Below are 25,135 nucleotides of genomic sequence, written 5' to 3' on the forward strand. Positions count from 1 at the left end.
AATATAGCAAAAACATCAGTATGGGGAGCCTGTTTCTAAACAATTAGAAAGATGAATAGAGTCATGGGTTAGTTATACATAATTTCCTATACTTGTATTGCAGCAGCTTTTCCAGGGGCAGCTCACGAATTTTGATGTTCCTTATCACTGCCAACGCAAAAGACTTTTGACTCTTACTAGTTGTAGCACAGATCAGGAAAACCTCAGACAGCCCTAAAATTCAGGCAGGGAAGGCTCTAACATATCGAGTTGAGTTTTGGTGCTTCTGAGTCCTGAGCTGATGAAACGTGAATGAAAAGTAGGATGGCTGTGTTATGATACTTATATGTTTGTATGTAAAACAAAATAAAACCGATTATCAACTGACAGGATTTGGTCCAAATGGCAAATTTCAGCACAAGAACAGATCAAGACTAAACCTGCATGTGGATGAACTAAGTCCAAAGTAAAGGTTAATCTGGTTATTAATAATATAGTATTAATGCTGTGTAACAGAAACATAGCATGTCTTTCATCTTTGTGTGACGAAAATGGCAAGGTCAAGAGGATTTTGGCACTTATATGTTCACCCAAGTACAACATTTAGACTTCGAGTACCTGGTGCCTAACCCTAAAAATTAAAACTGAACATGAAGTTCCCCTTTTGGATTTATCTGCATGCTCTACAAAGAAACCCCAAACTTGGCTTACTGACATGTTTTCTCACCTTTGACAACAGACCATAAAGACAGACTATTGAGTACTTTCCTTATACTTTCCCTTACTTTCTTTGAAAAGCAAATTTTCAGCCTGCAAATTCCTAAGCAGTTTGGACTTCTGGGTGTTCAGCGCTCTGTACACATTGAGAAAAAAAGCTCAGCGTTTTCAGTCAATTTTATGATCACATTACTCAGTCTGGCATTCAAATAGAGTCAGCTTTCCTCTACTTTACCAAGAAACTTGGAAACTGACTTATTCTTCATTATCTTACACAATGAAAACTATTTATTATATTTGATTCCCTATATTAATATCTTAAATGTTTCATTACCATGCTAGGATTAGAGTTACTCAGACTGATGAACGCAGAGGAATTCTAAAACTCTGGCAATGTGAAACATGCTCTTGAGTGGCTTCTATAGGAGGACGCTCTAAATAACTAGGTTTGTAGCTAGGCTTTACATTTTAATGTGAAAGCAGGTGGCTTCTTAGTCTTATCTTCTGGGAATACACTGTGGAACAGACAAACATTGACTTTTGGCTTTGTGGCTTGCAAAGAAAGCCATCTCATGGACTTCATATAAGGTGACTTTACCTTCCCGTAAATAAAGAAATCTATAACCTCAAACTCAGGTATTTAGCCTGTTTTCACGAGGCTAATTGTAATTTGTGTTCAGAAGAGCCTCATGAGAAGTCAGGTTAGAAACAAAAATACTATCTGCTTTTAAGCAGAGCATGAAAACCCATCTAAGGTCAAAACTGAGGTCATAAAGAGGATAATATGGGTTTAGCATGCAGTGCAGCTGCTGTATGCTGCATTTAGCCTGCGAATAAAAAAGGGGCTTTTGTTTCCACTACTGTTACTCCCTGCATCTTTCTAAGTAATTTCTTCCCTCTGCTAACAGTTAACTTTAACATGTATATATGTGGCAGCCAGCTATTTACTTTAAAATGTCTGATTTCAGAAAGAAAGCAAACAGTCACAATACAAGTCTAATAGGCTGAATCTCTCTTGAAAAAATATATTTATGAAGGCACATGCTCTTACAGTGGCAAAACTATTTTTTTGGTCGCAGAAATCAGTGACTCCCATCATGTGGTGGAACGACATTAAATTCTCCTGTAGAGGAGCAATCAGCAACAGAGCAAGTTCTGACTTACTTATATTAGGACAGAGGATCTAAGGGAACAATCATGGCTTGCAAGGAGCTAAGTTGAGAAGAAATCAAATAAATAACCCCTCATCAGTGCTATATCCCTCTCTTGACTCCACAGTGACCAACGGGAGACAAGGCAGTCAAGGTTTTTTTGCAGTGAACACCAGGAAAATGTTGGAAAAGGCACATTCCAGAGATGAATGGAGAGGACTGCACAGATTTAATCCACTAAACAGAACCATGGAAAAAATCTAATTCCATTATTCAGAGGCTGCTGAGTGTATTTTACCTTAGGGAAATGTACTTCTACTCATTTTCAGTAACTCTATAGTCCATTTCAGCCTCTATGCTTGAAAATTAACAGCATGTTAACAGGACTATTGCCCGTACTTGTGGAACTGTCTGTTTAGGATTAGGCCATTAAATATTGATGGAGATAATTGTTCCTGCACTTGAACAGCAGAAGGATAGAACTGAAAGTAATTTAACTGGCATTTGCATTTATGCTTGGTAAACAGAGCTGGGTTTGAAATCGCTGAACATCCAGTATTGCCTTCTGCACAGTTCACATTCCAAAGCATCACTGATCACAAAGATCAGTTTGATAAAATGTTCTAGCAAAGGTTAAATCAAACCATTTCAGCAGTAATTTATCACATCTAAATAAATACATAAATGCAAAGGCAATACATAACGAAATACATCTAATTGTCCTTTGGTAATAATATTTTATTTTCTGAAGGCTGATCACTCACAGTTTCTCATGACTCCAATTTTAAGCGCCATCCTTTGTCCACACATACTTTTCAAATTGTGTTTAGCTTGAACAGCAAGATTTTCAAAGCCAGCTATGCACTGGAGGAGAGCTGGCTTTTCATTTTTTTTATGTTTTCCATTAATTTTACTTTTAACCTTTGTTCCTGAATCAGAAAGTTTGTGAATTACTCTGTCTGATATACATCACCCAGGAGGAAATAGTTTGCTCACACCCAGTTTTCTACTTCATTAGGTAAGACAATTTATCATGCAACTGGTTGAACAGATAAGGAGGACCTTATCCTATGATCATATAGTCCCCTGTATCATTTTACTCGGAGTTGTCTTAAATAAACTCAATCTGAGTTCTTTGCAAATGCGATGGGGTCAAGATGCATTAAGGTGAAGAGGCTGACAGTTCAGCTCAAGAAGACCATTTAAGTGAAGTGTACAGCACATCTTGAGGGAAGGCTGTCCTCATGGGGCGATGTTCAAGGTGCATTAAAGAAATGAAGGGAATGGGTCCGTTCTCTGCGAGAGGCTGTATGCCTGACGTTCTCCGTGACTTGTATAGGTGAGTGATGCATAAAAAACCACTCAATTCAATAACGTGAATTACCTCTGGCTTGATAAATGACTGCTAAAAATTGTGTGCTTCTCTCTATGGGAACTACACTTACTTGAATGTGAACAAAGTGTCTGGAAGTTATATCAAATTAAAAAACGTGCTGTGGCTGTTAACGAAGGGCCTCCTGCACTGGCTCTGAATATGATGCCCATATATCAAAGACCTCTGACATTGCCTGCCACTCGATCTGGACACAGGAAATACGGGATTCCAGGCAGATGAGAGCTGAAACTGAAGCTCCAAAAACCTTCCTTGTGCAAGTGATTAGGCGCAGCTGTTTCGCTTCACATTTCGGAGCACTTGAACTCTGCAATCTGCCACATTTTTACAGGACTGCATGTGTAGAGGGTAAAAAAAGGTATCATGGCCTGGCTAGACAGCAGATGTGGGGATAAAGAAATGTCTCCATTAAGAGAAAAAATAAATGAAAAAGAAATTTGAAAAAAGCACAGATTGGGAGGCAAGAAGAAGAAATTAAAGGGAGGCTATCAGAACAAGCAGAGGAAATAAAACTGTTTTCCCAAGGTAAAAAGGGTTAATTCTGCAAAGATTTTCCAGAAACGTTACAAAATCAAGATATTCATTCTTTAAAACATCTCTGCACTTCTAAATCTGCCCAAAGGTACAAAGTTTTTAGGTACAAAGACTAGGGAGTCTAGAAATATAAATGCCACCTCTACATTCACCCATGTTGTATAATAGAACGGCTTGCTCAACATTATTTCTGGTTGAAGTCTCCTTGAGCTCAGATCAACAATACATAAATACTAGGCTACACAGGAGAAATAATATGAAAAAGCCAAGCCTAACATTTTCACAAATTCTTTTGGTGCCCTTAATTTTCCTAGCTCCAGGTCTGTGCTGTAATAGGACCACAAAATGATGAGGATTTGCTCAGAGAAGTCTCTTCTATAAATTGATGGAACCTTTTTATTCTACAATTTTGGTGAAAAGCTGTTTAAAGCATGATCCTACTGCTCAGTGGGACACTCTCCTATTGACTCCAATAAGACCAAGATCCATGCTTTCATTACCAACTTCTTATTGAAGCTGCAAGAGAACTGATGGCAGTACAGCTTTTAAAAAAATATATTAAATGAGGAGACAGCTGATACGTTCAATGAAGGAATATAGCGATTCAATGTAAAAAGAGTCTGAGATATAAGGAAAATATCTTGCAAGGAGCTAAGTTGAGAAGAAATCAAATAAATCACTTCACCAGTGGTGATTTGCACCCCTCATCAGTGCAATAAACATTTATATAAGAGGAAGTTGTATGAAAGATTTAAAGAAAAGTTTACTGTCTCTACTGTCCACCAGCAGAGACCTTTATTCAGCAAGAGCTCATTGGCTTCTTTCTGTTGACTTTTCATGGCCTAAAGGTGTTTGAGTAGAGGAGTTTCTCTGATCACTGTGCAATACAAAGAAAACTTTATGGGACAATCAGACTGTCCTGGGTGTCCTGAGCAAGGAGCATTTCACAATGCAGAAGCCCCTGACTCCTGGGACAGCAAACTACCAGGGGAACCGTCAGTCTTCAACAATGGGGTTGAATCCCCTCCATCACAAGAGCTGCAGGGTGGCTGCAAAAAGCGTTTATTTTAATGAGCTTCCCATTTGCAGAAAAGCTTCACCAGGAATTAATGCCTGAAAGCTTTATCTTCACTGCTGCAAGAGTGTGGGACTTTTTTTCACCCTTTGGGATAACAGATCTGTTTATCCCTGTGTGTAATAACAACTGACTCACTCTTGTTTTACCTGAAGTAGGAACTGTGTGTGGGAGGGGACAGATTTCATTTGCTGTGGTTTAAAAGTTGTGATTACTGAGCCCTCTTTCCACTCTCACTTTTTACTCAGTGAAGACAAAGCCCTAAGGGTTTCCTCCATCAGAAAGTAAAGCTGACCTCTCTTATACTTCCTAATAACACAAAGGTAAGTGTTTTCTTATGCCTCGATTACAGCAAAGTTTCAAAACTGGTTAAAACCCACTGCCAGTGAGTTGAGAAAACAAAAAGCTTGAAGCTGGGGCAGGAGTGAGGTCAGTAATGTTCTTGTCTTGTGAAGAAAAGAAGGGGTTTATCTCACTTCTCAGCATTGTAGGGGCTTGTCTGGGAGGAAGTTCTTCTAAGAAACTTTCTCATACTTGATACCTTTCTTGAAACCCTACGTGCTGGCATAAAATTAGAGTAACATATCTTCTGTTAAAAATAAATCATAATTATCACAGGCTCAAAAATAGCCTGAAATTATGACCCAAGAAGAGAAAAAGAAAACATTGGAGATTTTGGGGATATTTTTTCCCCAAGTGATCCCCTTGGTTTCAAAACAAACTTGATTTGAAGGGATGGGGAGAAGAAAGAAAAGGGAGGAAGAGGAAGAGGAAAAGGAAGAGGAAGAAGAAGAGGAAGAGGGAGAGGGAGAGGGAGAGGAAGAGGGAGAGAAAGTCAGCAGGTAGGACAAAGCAAAATAAGTTTAGTAATTAGGTTGTAGGCCAAAAGAGCAGCTGTGTAGAAATGGAGTCCTGTAAAACTCGATTCTATAAAATCAGATATAAGAATAACTCTATGCTCCATTGAGAAAGAGAGAATTCAAAGTATCCAGAACTGGAAAGAAAAATTAAATTCAGAGTAAGACACCTTCATTAAATAAAACAGTTCCCTAAAACTGGTAAACCATTTCAGCAGTTTCATGTTGCATTGAAATTTCTCAGACAGGGAAAGGAGAAGAAATTATCTTTCTGAGACACATGATGGGAGAGGAAAGAGATGATGTACTGACAGCACCAAGTCAAACACGGTATTGTAAGGAGGTAAAAAATGGTGAAACCTGAACAACTGATAGAGAGTAAGAAGGAGAAATACCAGGAGGAAGATTTCAATATAAAGATAACAACCAAGAGGCTTGAAACGGAAACTTTCATGGTCATTTAGAAACACACAACAAATACAGAAAGCACGTGGGTGGCTGCAGAGACCTCTGCCCATGTGACGCTGTGAAGGTCTGAGCTAGCTCTGTCAATTTTATGAAAGTCTTTGAGGAATGAATGTTTCTCCACAGCACTGCATGTGGCGTTCCTGGAAAGGCACTGTAGATCTTTGACTCATATCTCAAAAACTGTAAGAACAGGACAGGGACATGGCAAAGGCTCATAAAATATTTGGAAGAGCACAAAGACATCACATCTCTGCTGGTGTTCATCTTCTCACACACTTTGTGGAATTAACCATCACCTGAAGTCTGGAGGGGAGAATCTCTTGGACAGATATGGAGGATGGTTGCATCCAGAAAGAGTGAAAAAAGGGAAGCCTTTAAATAGAGTAACAGAAGATTGTGGAAGCCATAAAGGAAGTCTGCTCATGGATGAAATTGTGGTGAGAAGGCAGTAAGGAGGCAGATGAATCATGGATGTGAAGTGTTCAGCATCCTGGTGTAGGACGCTCTAAAATGGTGACTCAGGCCCCAGCAGAGCCTTGAAATGAGGAGAAGGCTGTCAGCTCCCTAGGGCTTGTTTAATTTCAGGATTTGTTGTAAGATATCACACTGAAGTTTGCTTTCCCACAGAAGGTCTGCAAATCTCAGTGTTGATCAGGAACAGTCATTTTAACACTTCTACCTCCTATAATTCAACTGAAAGTTGGAGATCTATGAAGACAGACAAAGAGCAGAAGAGTGTGTAAGTCAGAAGCAAATGTCCCAGTTTTCTCCAAACCACTCAGATTCATCTTTCTTTTACTACAATATCACCCTTTCCTTTCTCTGCTCCCCACTCCTCATTTTTGTGTCCTTCTTTTCTCAGTTTCTTCCCTCTTTCTAGCTTTTCTTTTGCTTTGTCCTAACAAAACTTCCTTTCCCCCCCCCCATTTCTATAAATTTACCTCTATTTTGTTCTAGCCCTACGTTATTACCACACCTTTCCACTTTGCTCTTCTCTACCTTCCCTACCTCTCCTCTATTGCATTCTATTCCTTCATTTCTCTTTTATTTTCTTTGCTTTTTCACAACATTCTCCATGCCAGAACTTCAGCAAAAGATCAAAAGGGAAAACCCGGCAACACAAATTAGAGATTTGATGGCAGCCAAGTGTAACTAAATAAAAATGCTTTTGCATTAGTCACAGTTACTAACAGCGTTTAATAGTTGGCGATCTGTAGTTTTTACTAGGTGAACAAGAGGTTGGAAAACATAAGTAGGCATAGCAGGCAGCACAGTAAAAATTGTATTTCCTCATTTGAGTTTGTCCAAAGCAGCATGTCTTTTGTGGGCCTTTTTTTTTTTTTTTTCTTTAATAGGAATTGAAAGCTTAAAACACGTTTATTATAAAATTATGGCTTGAGACACAAGTTACCTAAATTTGTATTCTCCCTCCCCACCCTCTCAATGAATATAATCTCATTTCACTTTCTGTCACTAAAAGGCAGGAGTGAGAACGACGTTTACTGATTAGAGAATTAGTACTACTCCACACAGCTTGTTTTAGAGGATGCAATCACCCAGATGTTGCTGCTGTCAGTAGAACGGCAATACTGCTCATGTTCACACTTCAGTATGCATTAAAAGCATAGTTTATAAATGTATGAGATGCATAACACTATGTCTGTATGGAAATATTATTCTAACATACCTTAATTGTATTCAATAATCACATTTTATAACCTTTTAATTGACTAGTATTTAGTGTTTGGCAATTAAATGATTGTAACCAACCATCCATTGAAGTTAATTATCTGTAGAGTGTGCTGGTCACTTTAAGTATTTCTTTTACTATGTTCAGGTTGTGGCATTTTTCCAATTTCTTAATGGGCTACATTTAGAAAGGGAACTACAGCAAACCTGTTATCTGTAGTGTGTGTATTACAGAAGAATAACTCATATGACAGCAATCTTGTTAGAGGCTGTTATGAACAACATTCACCATGGGCCATATCTTAAGCTGTCAGTGTAGTTACTCTGATTTACACCAGCTGAGGATTAGGACACATGTATGATTGCAAGGAATGGTAACTCCTTTAGATGCATCAAATCTTTCAAGATAAAGAATGTCAGTATAAAGCATAGCTGAGTTAAAAAACAATGTTTCTGTGAACAGAGGAGTAAGGTAAGAATAACTACATTGAAGATAGTGCTAGTTCCTCTGCATTTATCTCCATGTAGGACTCTATTTGGTCCTTTACAGAAGGACTAGTCATGAGATCCTGAAGGCATTCCATTAGTGCAAAACTAAGGTTTGAGATTGAGAAAAAAAATCAAATTAATCACTCGTGTCAAGTAGCATTCTCCATGTTCAAAGAATGTAATAGAAAAACAACATGATGAAATTAACTCCTGAACTGCTCTACTATCTATATTTAATTATTTTTCTCTGTTGGATCAGCACGGCTTACAAATATTAGCCCTTTGACAACGTGTTGTACGTGCCATTCACAGAAATACAGGAGGATCATAGAAACTGAGTCTACAGGTTTTGCAAGGTCAGTGGGAAAGAAAGTATTCTGATTTCATACACCAGAGCTGGCCAAACTACAGGTTTTGATCCGTATATGATTTTGAACCAGAATAAGGGCAATCCATGCCATGCTGCACTCCACATTTAGCATCAGCCTGGTGTGTGACTGGGAACAGACACTGGCCCTGTCCTGTGATGGAGCTGTGATGTCCCTGGGATGCACTTCACTGCTGTGAGCACCCTTGCATGTTCCCCTCTCCAGAGGCCATCTGATACAGAAGATTCAGGTTTTGTGGCTCTTAACAACATCAAACTTTCAATATGGGTCCTGCAGGAAAAGTGTTTTTTCTGAACTGATATATACAGTTGAAGCTTGAACTAAAAAAAACATCAACATCTTTCTATGTAACTTTAGGCCTTTACCATGTAGTGAAGACCTTTACAATGACAATGTCAAGATTTCACTCATTAGTTTGGTCCAATATTGCAATCTGTGATGCTCTACAATGACAAGGATGTTGAAACACATCCTTCGACGGAGCAGTTACAATGGATCAGTGCAAATAATAGCTGCAGAACTGGGATTTTTATTTGTGCTTTTGAAGACCTCGGACTGAAAACATCTCTTCATTTTCACATCCACTTTCTTCTCTTGCAGCTGAATCTTGAACTAGATGTAGTCATGTGTGATCTCTTGTGGTGTGCTGCTTAGAAAATAACCTCCTAATCTCTTAAACAGCTCTCTGTTCTGCAGGAACTCACCGGAATGCAAGTTCTGTTCAGGCACCCAACCAAGTAGGATCAGAGATGATATGGGAACAGTAGCTTCACCTATGGGGCGCTGACACAAGATCCAGAAACAGACACAAGGCCAGTTGTAAATTACATGGCCAGATGTACACCAGTGCTTTCCTTTCTCTTTTTATCTGTATGTTTGATACATTTTGAATCTTAACCTCTCAATATTTAGCATACCAACAGTATTAACACCTTGTCTCTCACCAACACAGAGAAAACTAGATCTCACCATGTCCTCTGTTGAGTCCTGGTCATTGGACTTGTTGGCACAGCAGGTCCAGGTCAAGATCTTCCAGCATGATCAGCAGAAAAATACCTTCTTAGAGTAGGTTCAGGAAACTTACCCTGAAAGAACAGGGAAAGGAAAAGTGTGTATTGTGCCCAGGTTTTCAAGGCTGGAACATTTCTATGTGTGTTTAAAACAGAAATAGGTTTTTGGTACCAAGAAACTATTGCTGCTGGTAACCGAGGCATGGGTAGAAACAGGTACTTCTAGAGCTGAGTTTCGTGTTTAGCTGTGCAGAAAATCGTGGTGACAACAGTCTGGATCAACCCCACTTTAGGCATAGAAACTTCTTTTCCATGATTAACTAAAATCCTCATGCAAAAAGAAGCTATGAGAATTATATTCAGTTTTCTGTCTCTGAAAAAGAAAATTTAAAAAAGCATATACAAAGAATTTGCAAAGAAAACATGCTTAAAGGTTCTTTTCCCAGTAGTATTTTTTCCTGCAAACCCGAGGTCTACCTGTTTACATATACAGTGTTAAAATATATTTTAATAATTGCTAAAGGATAGGACTAAGTTGTTTTGATTGAACTTTGTTGCTTTTTTACAAGTAATGTTGGTTTATTGTTTCAAATTATTTTGTTGTCTTACATTGGGAGGATTTGAGAGAAAAACTGAAAAGAACTGATCTCTGGGGAAATTTTTGGCATTCTGGAAAGAGAAATCCTTTGATAAATGTGGAAAAGAGCAAAGGAGACAGAAAGGATAATCTCCACTGGACTGATCTAGTTAAAGGGAAACTCAAGAATGCAAACAAATATCTTTCTGACAAAGGAGTAAGAAGATCATTCATGGATTTTACTGCAGTGATGAATAGGGCTCACTAACATTTCAAAACTTTATGGAACAGTCGCAGAAATTGCAAACCACAAATTCTGATCAAATTCTTCCTTATATTTTGGACACCAACTATGTAAAAACAAACATACACCGTCATGATACCTAAAGGCCTGAAACAGCAAAGACATCAGTTCCTTTCTTTCAGCTTAGCATTGCTCCTCTGGCAAGGGACAGGAGAATTTAATGTCTTGTGTAGCAACTTATAAACACAAGAAAGAGCACCGCAGAGCCGAGTTGTTCCTTCATGTGAAGTTATCTGATCAAAAAACAATCAGAATTTTTATTTCTCAAATTGAATGCCAACAAACGGCACACAACCAGAGACTCTCTTGAAGAGGCTCTCAAATCTCCTTACACACTTTTCTTACTTACAAGATCCACACAGTTCTTCTTTCAACAGGTCTCTCTACTTTTTAGCCATGAGATCTAAGGCAAAAACTGCTCAACGACTATGTAACCTTACACATCACATCCATCTGTCTACCTCTTGCTCACAACTGTTTTAACAAATGCAAGCCAAGCTGCAAATGTGGCTGTGACTCAGATAAAAAAGGGTGTTTGACCTCTGCAACGATTCTCATAAGTGTTTGAGGCTCAGTGCTACGTGGACTTGTGGATTTGTTTTCACAAAGTTTTATCTGTAGCCCTTGTTGCATATCTATGCCCTATCATTTATCAGAGTGCCCCAATGTTAATAATGTGTATGTGGATGCACACACATCTCCCTAAAATATCTATGGCCACATTACAGTAATGGAAGATTATTATTTTTTTTTTTTAAAAAAAGGCCTGTATGTCAAACTTCAACGTCATACACATAAGTGACCACTTTTCATTGCACAACCAACTCATTTCTCTTGCTTCTTCAGCTGTATGTATTTACCATCGTACTGTTTTTCCCTTTCACTAATTGTAGCCTACCTGGATACACTGCCCAGATGAACGAGACCAGATTACACTTGCACAGCTCAAATGAGCTACATTAATTGGGTATAAAATGGGTTTAGTTACCATAGGTCTAGATACAAGGTGGTTCATTTAATCCTAGGAAAAGGTAGGAAGAGGTAATCATGACGAACAGGCTGATGAACTAGTGAATTCTTCAGAATCCATGTTTCTTTTTTAACCTGGTTAATTTTGCCCTGTAAAAGAGTAGAAGGGCTGACACACACACCTGGAGTAAGTTACTATTCCGTGCTTGAGATGATAGAAATCTCTAACAGGGTGATGCCAAGACTTAAGCCACTCTAGATCTCTTCCTTTCATCTAATAATACATTGTCTGAATCCTGTTTATTTGCAGCTGACTGATCAAAAATCGAACAATATTTACTTTTAAGAAGGTTGACACTTTTCTCTCTGAGTATTTTCGAGGGTATGTTTCACAATAGTTACTCTGGTATTCTTATTTATGTCATGTTGCTGATGTTAACATATCCAAATATAAGATACTAGCTTTCTTCGCATCTTTGAATGAGATTTGAAACAGGTTCAATGGAAAAGTATCTGCAATTTATTCTTTTACGGCTGTGGAAAGAACTAAAGATACAACGCTTATTACAGAAGTGTTAACAACATTTACCAGTATAAATTCTCTAATGGTGTCAAAATCTTCAGTCCTTTTTCAGCGGGACAGTCTCTGATGTGTATTTGATCTTATTGCTTATTGCACTTCCTTGGGACAAGTGCATGGTTTGTTCTTAACAGAAGCCACAAAATATATTTGTAAATGGAGGTTTAAGACTGTAAAACTGGCAGCAAACACACTCAAGATATGAGTAGGAAACTAACAAAAAGTTAAACTTAAGTATCACTAAGGCCCACTTAACAAGATCCTGCAGATTCAAGAAAGCTGGAAGACACCACGATGAACAACCTCTGAAAATGTGAACTGTGGTAGTTCATACAAGCTGCTAGGAAGGTATCAGCCTGCATCTGGCTGAGCCCAGTAAGCGAAGGCAGGTCAAGATCCTAACGACAGCACGGAACTTTGTCCGAGTGCAGACGTGGCTGTTCTGCTTTCCAGCATCATTAGATTTGTAACGGTTGGTTCAGCCCAGTTAACTGTTTCAATAATGCTATACTAGTTAAAGGTTTCCCAGCCAGGTTCCCATGGTTTCCCACCCCATCCCACCCCCCTACTGAATGCATTCGCATGCATTGGGAAGGAAGTGTGAGCTGGAATGTGTCCTGCCACCAGCCCTGGGGCTGTGTTATTTCAGGTATAGAAGGCTATCCGGTCTAGCACGTTAACATGGGAAACTTCTAGAGAGCTTTTCCTTTTTCACAGCCAAAAAACCAAGCCAAATTCATGCATTTTTTTTTACTTAATAGTAGGATTGCTTCAAAAATAATTACATTATGGATTTGTTTACATGATGCACATGGGAAGTGAAAAGGGACAGAATGCTAGACTTCGGTTTCCTAAAAGCCAGCATTTCTAGATGCAATTGTTTTCCCTGTTATGTTCATACTTTACAGAAATTACATTGCAAATGCATCTAACCTACCCTATTATAAGTAATGCACTCCAGCTCCCTTGATTCTTGAGGAACAAGTAGTGTCACGAGATGGCAATACTACAAACAGAGAAAAGCATGTTAATCCTGTGCCACACAAAATTAAGTACTCAGAAGATTCTGGTGTTTGTCCTGCTCTTAAATACAAGCCTTGGACAAAAGGGTCATATATCATGCACAGAACTCCAAGGGCAGCTTTGTTGGTTTATTAATCCTAATGTAGTACCAGATCATAAAAATAATTTGAGTGATTTGGTAATGTGATTTGGTAATGTTCTGATTAATGCATTACCATGAACAGAAGAGACAGATTAACCATACCATGAATTGTAACACGCTAATTCCTCACTGCAGCTCTAACAACTGAGTCACATGCAGTTTCAATTATTTTACATGTTTGGCAGACATTCTTCCCAATGGAACAATAAGCATTAACACAATAATCTGAAAGAAGCTTATAAAAACATGGTTGACATAAGTTCTCTCTATGAAGAAATATTTGACGTTAAAATGCCAGTTTTGTTTTAACCATCCTAACTTCTGCAATTAAAAGATCTTGATCTGAGTGCCTTGAAAATACTTTCAAATTTGTCGTGCTCCACTAATATGTCAAATCATTGATAGTCCAATAAATTAGTGTTTTTTCAAGAGAAATTCATGAAAAATTATGGGCAGCAGGGGTTAACGTGCTCAGATGAGAATGAGCTCTTCTGAATTAGGCAGTGTTTTAAATTGGAGGCACTTAGTAGAAGAATGATGCTACAACTGCTGCTGCTTCTAATAATGACTTGTGCTACACACAGACCTCTTCACTTATAGATTCCCAAACACTTTACAAAGGCTGTAAATATCATACTTATATTTTACAGGTCATGTATGGAAGAAAATAAATCTGAGAAGCAAATCAACCAAAGAAGGAAGAAGAATCAATGTCAGAGTTGGGATAAAAAGTTCCTGTCTTTTCCGTCCATCCTACAAACCCCAAAATTCTTTAAAAAATGGAAGGGGCATGTTTTCACTTGTTTCCATCACTTACGTTTTAGTCCAGCTTGGTCTGCTATTCCATCCATTATGCTAAACATGTTACATTGTTCTATGCCAACCTACGAACAAGGAATGAACATAGAATCTGGACAACTTGTTCAACTCCATTACATTGCCTGGATGAAAAAGCTATATAGGATCAATAGATGTGCTGTGCAGGTTTTACGGTGGAAGATATGTGTCCCACAAACCCTCTTGCCTCCCAAGGCAGAAAGTGGGTAGTTGTCCTTGCTCAGCTTCCTTGTGCAGAAACTTTCTCCTACAGTGGGACCATAGCTTCTTGGAAAGGGTAGCCATTTATCACAGCCTTAAATGAAAGCATTCCTTGGACACAAATGTCTTTTTCTTCCTTTGTCTAATTACTGAGGGGAAAAGTGAGAAGGAAATGTCAAAACAGTGAAACAGTGGTGTATAGAGAGCAGTCACTTTGGAGCTCAACCAGCTTTTGTGAAGGCCTGGGCGATTTGTCAAATGGTTGTGGCATAAGTCAAGCCCTGAGGTTGAAAGGTCTTGACCTAAGGAGTGCTGAAATCAGGCAGTATAAGCAAGAGGGCTGCTAGAAGTTTCAGCTGTAGTGGAGATGAACAATGATGGGTGCTGGACACAACAAAACCTCATCTGCATAATTCAGGTAAGGAATTTTATTGAATCTGACAAGTATGTGACAGGCTGAGAAAGAGAAAAGAACATGCTCTTGCTGGGAACCTTTAAAGCTCTTCAGTTAAGGTATGTGGAAATAAATGACAGCTAATCTCTTCACTAAAAAAACTGTAAACAATGCCATTTTACACAGGGCTCACCCGTGACCTTTTCATAGATCAGGCTATCCACTTTCAGTCCAGGACACAGAAGTTACCACAAACAATGTGGTGAATTCAGATTGCGCAAGAAGAGCTTTACTTCTCCCAACTGCTTCACATAGAGTTGCTACTCGCTTTGGCAGGTATGCTTCAGCAGAAAGGCTGTCACTTAAATCTAGTACATAACCCCTCATGGCAAATGGAAAATCCATTTTCAGTGGAAGTTTTTTCTGGGTTTATGTTTTTTTGGATTTAGTTTTTTTTTTTTTAATTACAGTTTTGGCTTGCATGAGTCATACTGCAACTGCAAACCTCAAGCTAAAAGGTCATAAGATGACAACACAACTTTTCTGCACTGAGACCTGTTCATAGTATTAAAGTGACCAAGGCTTTTAAAATCCTTCGTTAATCCTGACATGTCATGTTTCCCAGAAATTTTTTTAAAATGATTTTAACTACTTGCCTCCATTTTAAGTCTTCTCTATCTAAACAATAGCTTAAGAAACATATGTAATTGGTGCTTTTCAAAATACAAATAAGATGCTGACCGGCAGCTTTAGATGAAAAAAATCTTTGTATGCAACTTTAGTTCATAAGCACTAAGACAAATATAACCTTAACACACATACAAAACTCAGAAGCAATGGCTGAAAATAAAATATAGCTTCTATGTGATGTTTAACCTAATCAAATAAAATAAGAAATGACCTTGCAGGCAAGCAAGAATTTTCCCTTTGTGAATATCTGTATTCTTGAGAGTTCTTTCTTAACACGGAATTCCCCACAGAAAGTAGCACTTGATATCTATATAAAGAGGGTTTCTTGCCAGATGCAGACCTCTAAGCCTGACAAGAAAACAATTTGTTGTACAGGCTGCTGAATGATTGGAAGGAAAGCTCAAAATCTAGAGGAACACAGTGTGACTGTGACTTGCAAGAGCAGAAATTCAACTCTAAAACACTTAAATAAACACAAAAACAAAGATTAGACCGACTTTGTTGAGCATGAGTCACAAAATCCCCAAGCACTTCCCTGGATTACTGGCACAGTGATTTCTGCAGCGTGCAGCACACATGTATGTTTTTACCAATCTGTGGATCATTCCACCTAATGGGAAGCAGTTAAGAGTCCTGGCTGGATCAACTGTGGATCTTGGTGTTATAAGCAGTTCAATGCATAATTCACAAGGCTTAATGAATATTCCAATTCATGACAGCCAACTGGCTCCATAGGTCACACCTCCCAGTCTCATATAAATAAAGAATGAGATACTGGAAAGCGTACCAGCTGAACCCTAGTGAGTGCCAAAAACATGCATATTAATGAGGCGCAATAAAAGATATACTTGACTCTCAGGAAGTGCCTCTATTGTTTTCCAGCTTTAGAGAGGGAGAGAGGAAAAGTTTGCGGTGCACCTTTCAATATACCACACCGAGCGCCCGGCGAAGCTTCCCCCCAGGGCAAAGAGGGGATCAGATTGTGGCAACGGCATTTCACATCCAGCCTCATCAGGTCTATGACATCCTCCGTCATTCCCACCACAATAGCGAAATCCATGCTGGAAATATCCCCACCCTCTGCTCCCATGTTCCTCTGCAAGTCCCCATTTGGTAACTAAGGAAAGGAAGTGCTTCAGCAGTGCTGTTCTTTTATGTGCTCTGTTTAGACCTTGGAACAGGATGAATGGTAGCTTAGATGAATGCATTTGTGCCATTTTTCTTGGCCCCAGACGATGTTTCCTCACTACCATGACATCTGAACAGAAGGAGAAAACATCTCCCTTTTGTGGCAAGCTAATTTAATTTGTACCTTCCACCTAGGGGTAAATATGTTTGTCTGTCTTTCTAAGCTCTCTTTGCCCACTTTCTTTTCTCACGGGAAACCCTGCTGAGTCAAAAGCAGGATATTGCTTAGTGCTCTAACTTTATTTTAAAGTAATTTAATTTTAAGCATACTCACACCCACCCTAAAGTGAAGCAACTGTAGGAGCTCCGCTGGGACAGCCTTAATGACTTTTGCATGTCTCTTGTGTCAGAGACATCAAGGGCTTGTTGTTAGGGAGGTATTTGTCTTTTAAAATAAATGCTTTAAAACAGGACCTCTCTTTTGCAGTATCCTCAGCGCAAGATGTGTTTCTTTATTTTCAAAAATCCTACAGCTTTGCACATTGACCTACCACCTTTAAAAAGCAGCATTACAAACCATTGACCTTTGCTCTTCGCTGATCTGGTGTTATATGTGATTTGTCCTTGTTTTGTCTGAAAACTTTGTAAAAGGATTTAAAATAAACAATGAATGCATTTCTTTATGAAAAATGGCGGTGAAATATGGCTCAGATGACACAGAATTTACATCCTCATCGTCTGATTTATGCATTAGTTCTTTAAATTGGCAAATGTATTAAGTTAAGGGCATTATTTAATCCAGTACTGAAAAGTTTCTATAATTAAAAAAGCAATATAAGGTAAAGAGTGGGAAAAGAAAACTGAAATCCAAACTGAAGCATCATTTAAAGACCATTCTGCTTACAGTAACACCACGACTTTTATTTAAACCTTGTTATCTCATATTAAAATGGCAATGACACACACAAGAACCTACATATTAAGCAACCTCTTGTGTTTTCTTGCCTTTAAAAAAATTCCATTTCAGTATTATTACCAGGTAAATATTTTGTCATCCTGTCAGATAAGGAAAAGAAAACACGCAACACTTAAAATGATAAAGTATATTTCTAATATATGCAGTAATAAATATTACAGGTACTGATTTTACCTGTAGTTACCAGTTATTAGTTATTTGCATAATATTGAATCAATATTTTTCCACAATAATTTGCACTCTGTGTTCTGATCAAAAATGTGCATTTCTGTCGTGTTCGAAAAAGAATACATACAACACTTAAACTGATAAAGTATATATCTAATATCTGTGATTTTACCTGCAGTTACCAGTTACTTATTATTTGCATAATATTTTATCAGTGCTTTTACACAGTGATTCGCACTCTGTGTTCGGGTCAGAAATGTGCATTTATCATCAGCAAATCACACAGACTTACAGGGAAACAAGTCTTGGAATCAGTCACAACATTCAGAAAGATTAATCATGACAATATTGCCGTTTTGCTCGGAAAACTTCCCTCCATTCTGTTTCTATTGCCTCGGTGGTTTGTTTTTATAAACAAGCTGCATTTGTTAGGAAAAGGAAGCAGCTCTCTTACTCAAACTTATGGTTTTGGAGTCTAAACATGCAATACCGTGACAAACAAATAACAGCCAATGTGTGCTCGGAAGCAACAGGAGAAAGTGAAACTGCCTTGCCTGCCCTGGTCTACTCAGTGTATAAAATATACAAGATATAAAATGGACAAAACGCCTTCCTTTGCCTGCACAGAGGGTTGTTCATCCAGAACCCAGCACTGCCATGCACGTTGTATGATATTACATCCATTTTGAGGATAAAGGATGTAATTCCTAGTGCGGGATGATGCACCTCTGCATCCCAGAGATGGATCAGGAAGCAAAGCTGCAGGGTGGTTGGTGAATAGGTCCCGTTGACGGATGGCCAAAGGATGGATCCTGTCCTTGTGCCTCGCTTCAGTCTGTCTCTCGGCCAGAATTTGGACCTCAGAAGCTTGGCCTGGACAAGCTTGGACTTCAGATGTATGTTAACAAATACATGGAAGCCATCGTAACCCATGATGGGGCCAGCTGGCTGGTGTACCATGTCAGAAAAAACAGAACCAAGGTGCAAAGAGAGGGAGAATGGTAAGGAAAAGGGACTCTGAAGTGCTTCTCTGAATTTCACCTACTGGCCTCTTAAGTTCCCAGTGCTTCAAACGAATTGCTTTGAGGTCTGGAGCTTTCACTTTAAACTCCGAAGTTGGCTCTCAAGACCTGGCCTCTGACAAGGGTGGAAAACCTCTTTAGCAAAATCCCTTAAACATTTGCTTTGTTGCGCAGTAAATTTGCCGTCTTTAAGGGTTATAAAGTGGTCACAAAATGCCTGGTGTTAAGAAGATAGTTATCTTTAGAGCTATAAAAAGGTATTTCCAGCCTTATTGCTGAACTGTGTAAATCAAGGCCATCCACCCCTCCATTAGAAGCTAAGCTCTTAAGGCCTATATGGACAAAGGACTTGGTTGTTTATGCAGCAACAACATCTGCTTACACTCAGCCTCATTGTCAAAGAGCTGTTGGTTAAAAGCACAGGATCTCCTTTCTCTCCATTTCATGCCGTATTATGTTTCATGCGGGAATATCTAGTCTCTGAGGCTTGACCACTGCTTTTATCTGCTGGACTTTAAAGACTTAGCTGCTTGTAGTGAGAATCCGATCATCGCCTCCCCAGCAGTCCGGAGGGCGCGCTTTGCCGGACACTTGAAAAATTTCTTTTGGTCTCCAGATACCTTTCTGCAAAGTATTAGCTTTCCTGTGCTGCTCTGAAGCTAAAGCTCCTGTGTAAACAGCTCTCCGGTTCAGTTTAAGATAAAATATGGTGTTTGGATCTGAATTCCTCAAATACTACGTGTGCACAACAAAAGACTATTAATTACACTCAACCCACAAAATGCTGACGCGCTCTCCAGACTGTATGATTAGTATTGTTATCAGATAAAATGTTTCTGAGCTTTGCTTGCTGACACAACACAGTTTTTCTTAGACCTGCATCACTAACACAGTCAGAAGAGAGAACATCATGTTGTAGTTAATCAGTTTTTTTGAAGAGAAAGCACCTGAAGAAAAGAAGCTGCCCTGCAAATTTAGTAAGGTTTCATTTTGCTACTCTTCCCTATCTGTCCCTCAGCGTGAACTCATAGAAAATGCTTAATGTATAAATTTAAGTAGTTGTACCGTAAATGTTTGTGTCCCTAATTTGCAGAGTATAGCTGATTCATTGTCCTGTACAGCTCGAAAATGCGTGTCCAGAATAAACCCAAGACATATTTGCAACTTATATGAGAAAGCCATGACACAGTTCACAGAGATGAGTGTTTTTCCTTGAGATGGTGTTTTCACAGTATTGTACCAATTAATTTTACTGCAGCATCCCAGTGCATGTTTTAATAACATGATTGTTGAAAGCGGTCTGATACGTGTGTCATACACAAAAATTTAAACAGATTTTGCAGAAGACAAAGGTGTAAAAGTTGGCACCTGACTTATTTAGGTATGCTGAGATGAATGTGTACCCCCCGTGGCCTAAAGCTTTAAGAAGAAAAGCAAAAAGTGAATGCAGGCACAAAGGAGACTCGTGGCAGGGAGGTGAGGGCAAAGTGCAGGCAAAACAAAATGGCAGCTCAATGGGCAGGAACCTAAAAGGCATCCTGGGAACAAATATACCCCAAACCAACCACCTTCAAAATGGGAGCAGTGGGTCACGTAAAGATTTCTGACCCAAAGACTGGTGAGTCCAACCTCCAAATATTGGTGCCACTTGCATCGTGCAATGCCTTCTTAAAAGTAAACAAGTCCCGCTTAAAGTATTTTTTCTGTTTCAACTCTTTTCCCCCGACTTGTGTTTCAGTTCTGGAAGCTTGCTGCTTTGATAGTTAGAAACTTCTAATTTCTGCTATAAAAGTGCTCAAGCACGGCATAAATAAATGTGTTTCTCTTTTGGAATTTTGGCTTAAACAGTTTTTCTCTCCCCCTGTTATTTATACATGTAGTTATTTATAGGGAACAGCTCTAGCTCTGCTTGGCACCCACTTTGCAGAGGCACATGGGCCATTAAACTGTCCTGCTCCCTCAGTCCTCCTTCCCATCCTGTCTACTTCCCTGACTAACTTAATCCCCCCTTCTTTCAGTTTGATTTTCTCTTTTTCAGAAATACACAACCAATATATTAGAGAGCGCTCTAGATACTTCCACTGTGTCCTGGGTGGAAATATTAATACTCCTCTTTCCTAGCAGATCTTATGGCACACTTGCATTTTTCATAGCTACATCAGTGAGGTCTTCTTCTTTCTTGGCTGTTTCTTATTCTCAGCCTCCTCTGTATACACACAAATTCCTGCTATTTATGTGCCTAGACTTGCACTTTATACTATTAAATTTCATCCCATTTCTACTAATTTAGTTCAGAAACCCACAAATATTTTACCACCAAGCAAAAGGAAACACCTGACTGGTAGATCACATACCACTTCCAAGTGGATTAAACCCACACCACATGTTGATAATCTCAAACTAGGATTTCACCTTGTTGGTCACACTCATTCATTCCTGTGTCCTTTTGCCTAATCCTATATCTTTTAATACTTAACTCTCTTCTCCTGCAGAATGAAACCAAAAAGAAAGATAACACAATACTTGTTCAGTCTCATCTACCTGCAGCAGCATCTTCCATAAACCTCATTTGCAGAAAGATTGGTACCCTGTTTCACCAGCTACACCAGCAGGATATACGCTGAAGCTTTAAGAATTTTAAGTGTTTAAGAGCTTAATAATGATTTAATTTTGAATCCAGGTATGTGAAGTGCATCAGTTGTCTCCTTTCTGAGGACATGTGCTCATACATACATGATACAAGAGCTTGCACAAATACTTTCCCAATACTTTCTGGTGAAGCACTGGTACAGCATTTTGTTGTGAAGATACACAGACATCTGTTTCTGTCTTCATCAGGAATAAGTCCTAGATAAATGAACAAACCCAAGCTGATGCAATGTTAAGACATTCAAGAGGGACACTTTTTTTTTTTTACTTCTGCCTCACTTTGCATTCAGGGAATTTGCACCTATTTAATAGAATTGTCAGACTTAAGCATTTCAAGGGGGAGATAGATGAGTAAGATGACAGAGATGACAAAGGGGGTACACTGCCTTCACAGAGGACATGTATAATGCAGTACTTGCCCCCCAGAAAGGAAATTGTGAAGCTTTGCATCATTAATCTACTGGTGTACATTGGGATAAATGCATGGTGGTGTGCCATCAGTGGCTAGGAATAGAGTACAGGGTGCAAGATCAAAGAAAGGATCAAAAGATAAGATTCAGAGCAGGGATAAAGAATGGCAGTATTTCTTCTGCAGGATGTAAAGAATGATTTTTCATGTGCTAATTCCTTCACCTGGACAAACAGCAGACCTGGCTTTATCAGAAACATTCTTCCAAAACAGGATCTCTGTCCTGAATTAGATATGATGTTTATTCACAGAATCACAGAATCATCTAGGTTGGAAGGGACCTTGAAGATTATCTAGTCCAACCGTTAACCTAGCACTGACAGTTTCCAACTACACCATATCCCTCAGTGCTATGTCAACCCGACTCTTAAACACCTCCAGGGATGGGGAGTCCACCACCTCCCTGGGCAGCCCATTTCAACGCCTGACTACCCGTTCTGTAAAGAAATGCTTCCTAATATCCAGTCTAAACCTTCTGTTTTCAGTCAGCCTCCATCTGTGGAATGGACCCTCCATCCATGGAAAGCAGTTCTTCTTCCTTTTTTTTAAATTTTTTTTTCTTTCTGATCACTTTTCCCACGTATTTTAATTTACGGAAAAAAGCAAAAAATTAAAGACAGAGCAGATAGTATTATTGAAACTTGCTCCTCACTGGTGTAACACAAACAGCCGAGGTCCTCTGCATTTTCCCACTGCGGCCATGCCACTCGCAGTGTTGGGGGGATGACGACACTGAAAAGCTATCTCCTCCTACAAGCAAAGGACACAGTAGTTCAGAGGTTTTGGCTCATGAAGTAGTACAGATGACATTCTCATTACCATCAAAGCCCCCATGGGACCTCTGTACGGCATTAACCTCAAGTCCGTAGTCTTTTTTTTCTGAGATGTTCAGGACTGAATGTACGTTCCTCTTTGGTCAGGGCTGCCAGTTTCAGGAGTAGTCCGGGTTGCTGCTGGCGGGCAGTTTTGGGAACATTGCAAACACATGCTTCTGGTTGTGGCTGAAAATAGGCATGGAGATATTAATTCTCCTTTCCTTCCATTTTAATGAGCGCCTCTGGAAATTCTGCTTCTAAAAATCAAGAGGAGGGATTGGCTCAGAGTGACGGTTTCTCTGTCGAGTTAAAAGCTTCCCCATCAAACTAAAAGCCTTCAGGAATAAATTGCATGCCATGACCTTGCTGAGACCAGCACAGCATAGTCACACACTGTCTTCTCCTCTGTGCCACTTAGAGTAGGCCAACTGCAGTTTTGTTGTGGAGTTGGACTGTGGATGCAAAGATTAATGCTATATGTAGGCATAGTTTTGTCCAGGAGGTTTGGTGTGTTTAGCTATGCATTATCCTCTCCTTTTGTTGATTGTAGTGTTTATGTTCCTTAAGCTTACCTTGTTTGCTCAGAAGGAGTAGGGGTTAGGATTTTGGTCATGGATTCAGGCCTGGGAGTCCCCTGAGAGATCCCACCAGACAGCTGGGGTAATTGGGAGGTTTTCGATCCATGTTATCATGGGGAAGCTTCCACTGACACCTTCAGAATTAGCCAGGCTTATCTGCATCACCACTTTGAGCAAAAGTTAGATGGTTGAAAGTTGGGAGAACGAAATGTGGAAGCTAACAAGTAATTAAGATTAAGACATTTAGGAAGACAGCCGTGCCTCTTTGAAATAGCACTACATTTCATTGCCAGTAGTTTATGTTGGTATGGAAGCAAATGCAATCCATGAATATTTCTTATGACAGAAAATATTTGATAAATATCACTAATGATGTTATTAACCATACTCAAGTCCACTCATCTGTAGAGGGAGGAACATATCTCTAATGCTTTAGGATATGTTACACTGGAATAAACGGAATTCACCAAAAAACCACCAAACAACCTACCTACTATTTTATTCCCTGAACAATAGCTAAAGATTATTCATATTTTTGAGAAGTTTTTTTCTCATGTTCTGTATATAAAGGAATTTATGAAATATATTTAAAAACATAATATAAAAATGAAAGTAAACTACCACTAGTGTAAAAAAGGAACAGCTAAATAACAGACATTGACCTTTGTCCCTGCATTGAATGGAAAAATAGATGTTACATACACTGTCTTCATTTAGAAAAGGCAAATAATCACTATTGACAAAGATTGATAAAGTATTAATTTGATGTAACTTTCACACCACAGTGTTTCTTCCCTCCCCCCTTCCAATACTCCCATTTATTCTATTTGTTGTTTTTCACCTTCTTTGCTTCATCATTCTCTCTCTCAGAGACAGGTTAGGAAGAAGTAGTAGTTGGTGTACTTCTGGGTCATTTGCCTGCTTTGGGCCAGCATCTTTGTCCCATGATCTTGTCTCCTCTCCCTTCTGTTATCTCTCTTTTCCTCTTGCTCTCTTTCGTCCTCCTTTTCTTTTCTTCGTAGCCAAACTGCCCATGGCACAAAGCCTAAGAATGAAGTTTGGTAGCAGTTCCAGATCACTAAGTTCTGTGCTGATCCCTGCAGCTGGTACGGATGAACTACAACCTTCTCAAAAACAGTTGTGAAAGTAAGAGTGGAGATGACATAAAGCATTGCCAAGATTAGCTTCCGAAAATATTTCTTATCTACAGCCTACTTGAATGGACAGGATCTCCTTCCTCTGATACTTTTCACACATTTTTGTCTCAGTTTGCATGGTATGTGAATTATTCATGGTCTGCTGGGCATAACTTTGTTGCCTATTACAGTTTTGGGCAAGATGTGCTTCTCTCACCTGATCCACCAGCAAACATGCCATCCCCTTCCCCATGCTGTGCCCATCTGTGGTACTTCTCTGGCAGGCAATCATGAGCAAAAAAACCCCAGCAAATGGTCTGTCAGGGTCCTGGAAATGGTTGGTTTATCTCCTCTCTGGATCCCTTGGACAAGGTAACACCAGAGCCAGAAAAGTTAAAGCCGGTCTCCTGAGGCTGTTGGGTGATTACTTGCAAACATGAAGAGATTTTTGGGGCATGGATGTGTGCCCAGTATCAGATGTAGCGGAAGCCAGAAGGCTTCTCACAGATATTATTCTACATAGATATAACCAAATACTAAAAATGTATGCAATTACTTAACTAAAATCCATATATTCTGGTTTGGATTTGTATAGGTGTTTTGAGTATGGCCCAGGACATTTTCTGTTTATTCAGATACAGTGAGAGGCAGACACTTTATTAAGATAATAAAGTGAGGTGATAATATCTGTGTCACTAGAGTAGTGATTGCATTGAAACAAAAAAG

Source organism: Strix uralensis, chromosome Z (genome assembly GCF_047716275.1).
Source record: "Strix uralensis isolate ZFMK-TIS-50842 chromosome Z, bStrUra1, whole genome shotgun sequence".
In the NCBI taxonomy this organism is placed as follows: Eukaryota; Metazoa; Chordata; class Aves; order Strigiformes; family Strigidae; genus Strix; species Strix uralensis.